The sequence below is a fragment of the Mobula hypostoma genome, chromosome X2, assembly GCF_963921235.1.
Source record: "Mobula hypostoma chromosome X2, sMobHyp1.1, whole genome shotgun sequence".
Lineage (NCBI taxonomy): Eukaryota > Metazoa > Chordata > Chondrichthyes > Myliobatiformes > Myliobatidae > Mobula > Mobula hypostoma.
The window spans coordinates 5,751,741-5,763,164 of record NC_086129.1 but is presented as its reverse complement, the minus strand read 5'-3'; positions in this window follow the sequence as shown (position 1 = coordinate 5,763,164).

Here is an 11,424-nt window from a genome sequence, read left to right as displayed (position 1 = left end):
ATATAACTCAACATAACATCCAATCTTCTGTACTCAATACTTTGATTTATGAAGTCCAATGTACCAAAAGCTCTCGTTTCGACGCTATCTACCCGTGACGCCACTTTCAAGTAATTATAGAACATAGAATAGTACAGCACATTACCGGCCCTTCGGCCCACAATGTTGTGCCGACCCTCAACCCCTGACTCCCATATGACGCCCCACCTTAAATTCCTCCACATACCTGTCTACTAGTTTCTTAAATTTCACTAGTATATCTGCCTCCACCACTGACACAAGCAATGCATTCCATGCACCAACCACTCTCTGAGTAAAAAAACTCCCACTAATATCCCCCTTGAACTTCCCACCCCTTACATTAAAGCCATGTCCTCTTGTATTGAGCAGTGGTGCCCTGGGGAAGAGGCGCTGGCTATCCACTCTATCTATTCCTCTTAATATCTTCTACACCTCTATCATGTCTCATCTCATCCTCATTCTTTCCAAAGAGTAAAGCCGTAGCTCCCTTAATCTCTGATCATAATGCATACTCTCTAAACCAGGCAGCATCCTGGTAAATCTCCTCTATACCCCTATCCAATGCTTCCACATCCTTCCTATAGTGAGGCGACTAGAACTGGACACAATACTCCAAGTGTGGCCTAACCAGAGTTTTATAGAGCTGCATCATTACATCGCGACTCTTAAACTCTATCCCTCGGTTTATGAAAGCTAACACCCCATAAGCTTTCTTAACTACCCTCTCCACCTGTGAGGCAACATTCAGCGATCTGTGAACATGTACCCCCAGATCCCTCTGCTGCTCCACACTACCAAGTACTTTGTACTCTGCCTTGGAGTTCGTCCTTCCAAAGTTTACCACCTCACACTTCTCCGGGTTGAACTCCATCTGCCACTTCTCAGCCCACTTCTGCATCCTATCAATGTCTCTCTGCAATCTTCGACAATCCTCTACACTATCTGCAACACCACCAACCTTTGTGTCATCTGAAAACTTGCCAGCTCACTCTTCTACCCCCATATCCAGGTCGTTAATAAAAATCACGAAAAGTAGAGGTCCCAGAACAGATCCTTGAGGGACACCACTAGTCGCAATCCTCCAATCCTAATGTGCTCCCTCTACCACGAACCTCTGCCTTCTGCAGGCAAGCCAATTCTGAATCACCTGGCCAAACTTCCCTGGATCCCATGCCTTCTAACTTTCTGAATAAGCCTACCGCGTGGAACCTTGTCAAATGCCTTACAAAGATCCATATAGATCACATCCACTGCACTACCCTCATCTACATGCCTGGTCACCTCCTCAAATAACCCTATCAGGCTTGTTAGACACGATCTGCCCTTCACAAAACCATGCTGACTGTCCCTGAACAGACCATGATTCTCTAAATGCCTTTAGATCCTATCTCTAAAAATCTTTTCCAACAGCTTTCCCACAACAGACGTAAGGCTCACTGGTCTATAATTACCCGGACTATCCCTACTACGTTTTTTGAACAAGGGGACAACATTCGCCTCCCTCCAGTCCTCCGGTATAATTCCCGCGGACAACGAGGACATAGAGATCCTAGCCAGAGGCTGAGCAATCTCTGCCCTCGCCTCGTGGGGCAGCCTGGGGAATATTCCATCAGGCCCCGGGGACATATTGGTCCTAATGTATTTTAACAACTCCAACACCTCCTCTCCCTTAATATCAACATGCTCCAGAACATCAACCTCACTCATATTGTCCTCACCATTATCAAGTTCCCTCTCATTGGTGAATACCGAAGAGAAGCATTCATTGAGGACCTCGCTCACTTCCACAGCTTCCAGGCACATCTTCCCACGTTTATATCTAATCGGTCCTACCTTCACTCCTGTCATCCTTTTGTTCTTCACATAATTGAAGAATGCCTTGGGGTTTTCCATTACCCTACTCGCCAAGGCCTTCCTATGCCCCCTTCTTGCTCTTCTCAGTCCCTTACCTATTACAGAAAGCGTTGACAAGCTGAGGTACTTGCCAAAGGGGGTGTTACTAAGTACTGATCAGCAGGGTGCCCAAACTTTTGCTTCAGTCCCTTTTCATTTTTTTCTGAAATTAGAAAAGATGGAAATAAAAAAAATAATAATCTTGCTTAAATATTGGAGAAATGTGTCATCTTTAACTTTATGCCTTTTGGAAAGCAGGTCATCTTTTACTCGCTTATCTATTCACAGTTGCAGACATTTTGAGCAGGGGAGTCCAAACCTTTGCATGCCACTGTACGCTCAATCTTTTCAATCGGCTGTAAGGCATCCCTACAATCGCAAAGATTATTTACCGCATTGAATACTGAACCAAAGTATTTTTTTTACGTACATCGGTTATCTCCTCCGGTCCCATGCACTCTTTTCCACTGTCATACTTGATTGGTCCTATTTTCTCACGTCCTATCCTCTTGCTATTCACATACTTGTAGAATGCCTTGGGATTTTATTTAATCCTGCTCGCCAAGTCCTTCTCATGGTCGCTTCCAGCTCTTCTAATTTCATTCATAAGCTCCTTCCTGCTAGCCTTATAATCCCTACATCTCTATCATTGCCTAATTCTTTTAACCTTTCGTAAGCTTTTCTTTTATCCTTGCCTCTAGAGAGATACAGGAATTCAAGGATTCTGGGATACACAGACAGACGCATGAAGAGGCACGGCGATCCAGAGGAACAGAAATACCGAGGCGCGCGTATCTAGACAGCTTCTGATATGGGGATAAAATGATACGGCGATGCACAGACCGAGGGATGGAGAGACACAGGGAAACATTGATACGGAGACATTGGGATACAGAGGCACCGCGATAGACATATACAGAGATGCAGTGATACAGAGACACAGGTTTGAAGGGAAACAATGATACAGGGACTCAAAGATACAGATAAAAAAAGATGAAGAGGCACAGGGATACAGAGACAGAGGGAGAGAGCGATACCGGTAAGCAATGATATAGAGGCAGGGATACAGGGAAAGGAGGATAGAGTGACACAAGGATAGGATGATACAGGGATGCAGTGTTATAGAGACAGGGATACCGAGAAGGACTGATACAGAGGCACATGGATACAGAGTCAGAGGGATAGAACGATTCAGTGATGCAGTCACATAGAGACAGGAATACAGAGGAAGAACGATACAGTGACAGAGGGTTTATGGAGATAGAGGGATTTAGAGATACAGGGATGCAGTGATATAGAGACAGGGATACAGAGGAAGAAGGATACATTGGCACAGGGTTACAGAGGCACAGGGATAGAAAGGTACAGACATATAGCGATAGTAAGATACGGAGTCACAAAGAACGAGCGATATAGAGAGACAAGTATACAGGGATACAGGGGCACTCAAAAACAGAGGATAAACTTATATAGAGAGGACTGTTAGATCTGTAATCTGTCGGAGATTCAGCAAAAGGTATGCTGCGTTGTCCGGATTCTTATTATGGAGAGTGGTGTAGGGTATTGCCTGGGTTTTGAGCTGTATTGACTGTGAGGCCTGGTTAGCGGGAGGTGTGACATGGGACATACGCACAGAAAGCCGTTTCTTTCCGAGGGCGGAATACCCGTTGTCAATCTGAAATGTTAGCGAAGCTCCAAAGTTTATTATTAACTTGATCGCTTCTGCTCCATGCCAGAACTGAATCCTCAAAAAGACGCCCTGTTCCGCCAGGTGCCGAGTGAGAGTCAACGAGTCTCAGCGCAGTTATGATATCGAATGTCGTTTCGCCACATTGTCCAGTGTTTCCCCAATCGGCACTTCATTGCTCAGATTTAGGATGACCGCAATTCTGACTATGTAGTGACATGGGATGTAATAACAGTACTGTTCACCTTCTCCAAGCCGTCGGGTATTCGTTCCTTTTCTCAGTGGATTGTTCATTTGAATTCATTCGCAGCTGTTTCATTGAGAGTTTATTTTTCCCCTCCGCTTTACGTAGAGAAATTGCTTTGGCACAGCAGAGCCAGAAATCCACATGGCACAGAAGTAGCCTCACTGGTCATGATTCTATTGCCAACCACTTCGGGAATATCTAATTTTACCTGGAGCTTGACTACAGTTTTCTGGTTCTGAACAATTATTGTCCAGCCGCCCCTGGGGTGTTAGGAGAACTTCCGTCTCCCTCACACACTCAGACCGGGCTGTCTAGACGCAATGAAAAACGTTAACAACTTTTCGATAATATTGGAGTAAGACGTTGTTTAATTTCTACCTCACAAACACATCTCAGGTTTAGCCACAGGTGGAATACAGGGTACAATTTTAGTCGTCACACTGGAGGAATGGTGTGGTTCCACGGAAGAAAATATTTGGTCTCAATCAACTGTACGTTAATCACATTCTTTTTTTTTTAGCTACTCAAGCACGCCCGTCTCTTCCTTCCTGTTGAATGATCGTCTACCTGAAGAAATAGTGCGGACTTTGGATAAACGGCAGTTGATATTCGAATTAAAGGCGCATTTCACCTACAACTGGACTGGAGTGTGGTGTAGAGAATTGTGAAATAAAACCCTCACTGTTGCTTGTTTTACTAATGAAAGCTAAGTTACCTCAAAATCCATTGTAGTTTGTACGCAGTGAAAAACATTACAGCGAATTCAATTAAAGGCAACTCATAACTTCAGAAAACTCTGAACTGAAAGCCATCAACCACCGAAGATTGTAATGAAGCCTCCATTTGATTTATTTCTACCTGATATGCTTCACCATGGAATAGTGTGTCAACTGTTTCACAATGACAAAACCTACATGACCCAGAATGATGTTTTACACCACGACATGATTAAGTATAATATTCCCAACTTCGCAAACGAAGGAAAATCTGCAGATGCTGAAAAGCCCTAAACACACACACACACACACACAACGCTGGAGGAACCCGGCAGGCCAGACAGCATCTATAGAAAAGAGTTACAGTGGACGCTTCGAGCCGAAACCCTGCAGCAGTGCTGAAAAAAAAGAGAAAACAAAACAAATATGAGGAGTTTATTTGAAAGGTATTGGGAGGGGGGAGAGAATCGCCAGACGATAGGTGAAACTCACGGGGAGGGGGATTCAGCAAAGAGCTTGTAAGTTTATTGGTGAAAGAGACATAAGGTCATGGAGAGGAAAAAAAAGAGGGGGCGGAGGATCAGCAGAGTGAGGCGATAGACTGGCAAAGAGATAACCGGAGAGAGGGAAAAGGTGACTGGAAATGGTTAAGAGGCGTGTTGACATTACTGGAAGTTGGAGATATCGATGTTCATGCCATCAGGTTGGGGGCTACCCAAACGAAATATAAGGTGCTGATCCTCCAACCCTTGTGTCGCCTTATCACGACAGTACAGGAAACCATGGATGGACATATCGGAATGGGAATGGTAAGTGGAATTAAAATGAGGCCACTGGATTATTCTGGCGGACTGAGCATAGATGCTCGGCGAAGCGGTCTCCTAAACTCATATAACTGCATACCTCGACTCTCTTTTATCACAAACCCCCGGTTCAATCCCATCGCACCTATATCCGTGACACTTCACACGCTCTTGAACTTTTCAATGATTTCAGGTTCCCTGGTCCTAATCATTTCATTTTTACTGTGGATATCGAGTTCTTCACACCATCAGGAAGGCCTTACAGCTCTGCGTTTTTTTTTCTAGACACAAGACCCAACCAGTTCTCCGCCATCAGCACTCTACCCCGCCTAGCGGAACTTGTCTTCACTCTAATTTCCCCTCCTGTTTCTCCTACTTCCTACAAGCAGAATGTGTAGCTTTGGGTACTCGCATGTGTCCCAGCACTGGCTGGCTGTTTGTTGGCAGTGTATGTTCCACGCCTACAGTCGTGACATTTCTGCACTGTTTCTACGCTACATCGCCGTCTGCATCGGGACTGCTTTGAGCACCCGTGCTCACTCAATGATTGCATCCACTTTGCCTCCAACTTCCACCCGGCCGTCAATTCACCTGGTCCATTTCCGGCACTTCCGTTCCTTTATTCGATCTCACTGTATCAATCTCCGGACACAGCTTGTCTGTTATGAACCAAAGGACGCTCACAGCTACCCGAACAGTACCTCATCCCAACCTGCTACTGGTAAAATATTATCCCCTTTTCTAAATTCCTTCGTCTCCGCCGCATCTCCGCTTGGGATGAAGGTTTTCATTCCAGAGCAAAGTAGATACCCTCCTATATCAAAGAAAGAGGCTTCCCTTCTTCCACCATCAAAGCTGGCCTCTTCGACTTCAAGCAAATCTGCTCTTACCCCATCCTCCCGCCACCCTACGAGGGATGGGTTTCCCCTTCTTCAGTACAGTACCATTCAGGGTCCCAAATAGTTTTTCCAGATGAGGTTAAGCTTCATCTATGAGTCCGTTGGCGTCATTACTGTGTTCGGAGCTTCCGATGTGGCCTCCTGTATATCGGGGAAACCTAACGTAGATTGGGATACCGCTTCGCCGAGCATCTACTCTGCGTCTGCCAGAACAGGTGGGATCTCCCTTTAGACACAGACTTTAATTCTACTTCCTTTCCCCAGTCCGACATGTCCATCCACGGCCTCCTCAACTGTAGGGATGAGAGGACATATAGACTGGAGGAACAACACGTTATATTCCGTTTGGGTAGCTTCCAACCTGATGGCATGAACATAGATTTCTCCAACTTCCACTAATGACTCCATCCCCCACCATCTGTACATTTGCCATCACCTTTTCCGTCTTTTATGTCATCTCCCTGCTCGCCCATCGACTCGTTCTGGTGCTTTTCCCTCCCGGCTCTTTTCTTTTCTCCACGGCCTTCTTTCACTTTCACAAATCAGCTTCCTATCTGGCGTTTCTCTCTCCCCTCTCCTAACCTTTCAAATCTGCTCCTCAGCTCTTTTTGTTCCTCGGGTTTCGGCCGCAGCGTCGACGGTAACTCTCTTCCCAGATGGTGCCTGGCCTGCTGAGTTCGCCCATCATTTTGTGCGTGATGCCTAATATTAGGTAGTGTCAATATGATTATTTCCCATCTTATTCAGATTAGCTTCTGATTTACTAAATGGAAGATCTATATCCAAATTGTAATTTAACAGCTTTTGTAAATAAACAGTCAACCCGCTCATTCCCCACAACACCTGTTGTGCTAGGACCCGTTAGAAGGGGACATGTGAACCAACACTTGGAAAATGAAATAATGCTTGATGAGATTCCAACATTCATTCTGACAGACTGCAAAAATGACCTGCTTTAAAACTCATCAAAACCAACAAACCCAGTTAAATTCTGTTTAAATTCCTTTGCATTCATAGTCGACATATTACAATGACATTCCTTCATGCACTGATGAGACAACAGCCACTCCGGCATGACAGAATCCTTAGACTTCATTAAACTGTGTGACCTAAAATCAACCAGTCACAGGCAGAGCAAGTTGGGATTTCAGAGAAGGTGACAGTGGGGCATATTGCACAATACAACAATCCCTTCTTCCCAGCGTGATAAGATCCAAGCTACCTAAAATTAAAACCCCTCTTCCTGTGATGTTCCAAACAGTCCTCTCACACAACTTTAACAGAATGATCATTCCTTTGGCCTCTCAAATTAATCCAGAATGTGAACATCAACTGCAATCTCCGCAATTGTAAGGGTAATTATCCAATTTCAACCACAAATCCAAAACCGGAGACGACCTTACTGCACCCCAACACAAACCTAAAGCCTGAGCTTGGACCACACTCAAACATATTAAAGTTGAGATAAAGCTGATCCGTAATCGACACAGTCGTAATCAAGAACAGATCCAATTAAACAAATTAAACATGTCAGCAAAAATATTTCTAGAGCAGCCTAGAAAACCCATACGGACACCTGGGAATATTTAATGGTCGTTTATATCTATCAATTATTTTACTGATATCCTTCTTCCGAATCATCTTATTATCCATCCACATGGCTAGTAATGTTACCACTCACATGTCTTCAAGAGCTTGACCGTATAATTTCAAATCAACTGCAGGTTCATTAACCTTATATGCAAAACACATAACTTGTGCATTAGCTATTGAAAGCTTAAATCCTCATATATTTGTCTATTCTTCAAAATTATTAATGATTGCTAATTGCATCTTATTTGTAGTATAACTGAAATTTGTACCTCTCATCTATAAATCTCCATCGTCTGCATATAGTGATTTACACACCTGAGTGCCTAGCTCAGAGAAAATATCATTAATCATAATATTAAATATAATGGGTTACCAAAGCTGTCTTCTGGATTCCTCATTTCCATATCATAGAAAGCCAAATGTAAGTTTCCCACCCCTACTAGCACCGGCTGTCCAGATATAAAACTCAGAAAATGTATGCCATCTCCCCCTCAATCCTCATTTCCATAATTTAATCCGGAGTCCATCTTTCCATGAATATCATATGCCTCTTCAATATCAAATCTACTGCTATTCCAACATCTTTACTTAACTGTCCTTTCCAGTTTTGAAACCGGAAACGGAATCCCGTGTCCTTCTATCCTTCCGAAATCCACTCTGGTAAAACGATATATCGCTTGTTATCCGAAAAAAAGAATACTTCAAACGCTCGATTAACATATGTTCTACAAGTTTAGAAAAAAATGAGAAGTTAACGATGTAGGCCAACAGCTAGAAAGATCAGGCATAGAGCTGCTAGGATTTAGGGCAGACAGCACTACTTTTCATTTTCCATGACGAAGGAAAATGGCCTACCCTCCAAATATGATCCAAAAATACGATTCCAGAGAGTTGTCAGTCCGATACCTAATCAGACAATTACATACATCATCCTTCCCTGGGGAGATTTGACTTGCATTATTAATAATCCAAGCTCGAACAACAGAGAGTCTGTAGATGCTGGAAATCCAAGCAAACACACACAAAATACTGAAGGACTTTGTGTGTGTAGCCTTTGATAAGAATAGATGGGTATAGATGGGGAGTTACCGGTCTCTGGGAAACATATTTCATATTGAATGTCTTACGCAGAGTGGATCTAGATATCAAGATTCCTTTCGTGAGTGAATCTATGTCCGAAGGATCATGACCTCAGAAAGGAGGGATGTCCGTGTGGAAAAGAGACTTCTTTAACCAAATGGTGGTGAATCTGTGGCTTTACTGATAATGGATACCTGTGGAGGTCATATCACTTGATAGAGAAACCTCCCCTGAATACCGATGAGATGTCACACATTTCTCATATCTCGTATCTTCAACAGTAACCCAAACAAGAGGCCTACATAGAGAACAGAAAAGCATAACAGAGAAAAAAAGAATGAACGATGTGAACCACGGCATTACACCTCTGTCTCTGAATCTCTGTGTCTGTGTCACTGTATCACTGCATTCGTCTTTCGTTGATTCCCTGCATACTTATGCCCTTGTATATGTGTATCCCTCAGCTTCTGTATCCCTGCATCCCTTTATCCCTATATCAAAGTGTTTCTGGAAACGCGTGCCTCTCTATTCCCGTGCCCCTGCATCCCTGTGTCTGATTATCGCAGTATCCCTGAATGCTTGTATCTCTGTATTCCTGCCTCTGTGCATCCCTGTGTCCTCGTTTCTCCAGGTCTCTCGGTATCACTGCTTCTCTTTCTCTCTGACTCTCTATCTGTCTATCTGTGTATCTCTGTAACGGTGGTAAAGAAAGCAAATGAAATGTTAGCATTCATTTGAGGGGTTTTGATAGATTTTGAACAGGGCTTCATTGGCTACAAAGAGAAGGGGAGCATGAAGTGGAGCCGGTTATAAATCATTCATAAAGTAATCGGAGTAAGCACGATGGTCCGAGCAGCCCAATGCAGCTCCGATATCTTTTGGTATTCTGGACTGATCTGAAAAGGATTTCAGTTTGTTCTTTAATTGTGATTAATAGATATCTGCAATTCGCTCTCGGGGAATATGCTGGAGACAAAGGAAATCACTGCATTTGAAGATAATTTGGGGAAAACTCTTAAATAGATGTACAGCAGTAAATGATCCAAATGTAGACAGTGGGATGAGTGCATATGGACAATTAATGGATGTGATTTGTCAAACGGCCTGTTGCTCTGCTGCTCGGCCTGTGAGCCTGTACTGCGCATGCGGCATTCTGGATCATTGTGCTCCAGTCCATTCCATTCGGTACCTCCAAGGAAGAAGGGTTCTACCTCCAAGCAAAAAGTCACGGTCTGTTCTGCCCTTTAAACAATACTAACCGGTTCTCTGTCCAAATTGGGCCATAACGAGTTTGCATGTTCTCTCCCTGACTGCGTAGGAAACCCGTGCTCCGGTTTAATGATGCATCCCAAAACTATCAGGGCTATCTGGCTGTTTAGTCACATGACTGTAACTCAGAAGCTAGGGCTCGTAGGGCCAGAAAGGCCAGCTACCAACATATAGTAGTAACCGTTTCAAAATTAAGTTAACAGAAAGTTCTGGAATCCAATCACAAACAAGAGAACAATCTGAACCCTGCTGAAAGGGTCTCGGCACGAAATGACGACAGTACTCTTTTGCTTAGATGCTGCCTGGTCTACTGAGTTCCTCCAGACTATTACAAGAACGTTCTGTGATCCTGGTGGTATAAATAAATTGTCTCCGAAAAGACAGCAGGCAACCGAACGTTTTGTTTTATTCACTAGTGTGCAAATGTTTTCCATGGTACATAATCAAAATCGTCTGATTGTTCAAAAGCATAATCGCTTTGGATCTTTATCGTCTATTGCATTAATTACATGATTACAATTACAGTGTATTGTCAAATTCCAGTGTATCTGTGATTCACATTTAACGTTTTCTATATCAGATTGAGTTTCCATGCTCTGACATCCCTGTTCCTTTATTTCATGTATAATCACCTTTCCAACACTTCCTATGGAAAACATTTTCGGTTATAGGTATTGGTTTACGCTTTACATCCTATTTACGAAAGTAAAGATCGGATGGGGAAGAATTCAAAGCGCGGCACCTTCAGCCTCTCTGGGAAACAACAGGAAATGCATCTACGTTTTCTACGTTATGTGGATGACGTCATCACGTACGCAGAGGTTCTGATGCTTTCGAGCTCCGTGACTATTAGTCTTCTACCGCTCGTCGATTTCCTTTACATAGTAAACTGCTGCAGGTTTCAGTTGCATCAAAAGTTGCCGGGACGGCGCTAATCGAACGGCGGGAAGCGCCTGTTCCATGTTTTAACTCTAAACAAAATAAAATAATAAAATTAACACTGAGGCGCTATCTATAACTATTAGTTACATCGTGATCTGCTAAGTAATTTCGACTGTGGGAAATCTGCATATTAAGCAGCGTGACATCACAAAGTGAATACAAAGTTTTGTGATCCTGGGATTATACCGAACCCGTGACTCTCCTTCTCCCTTTTTAAAGTCATGTCAAATATTTTAGAATTGGTCAGCGTGGTCATCATCGTGTTTGAAAATAA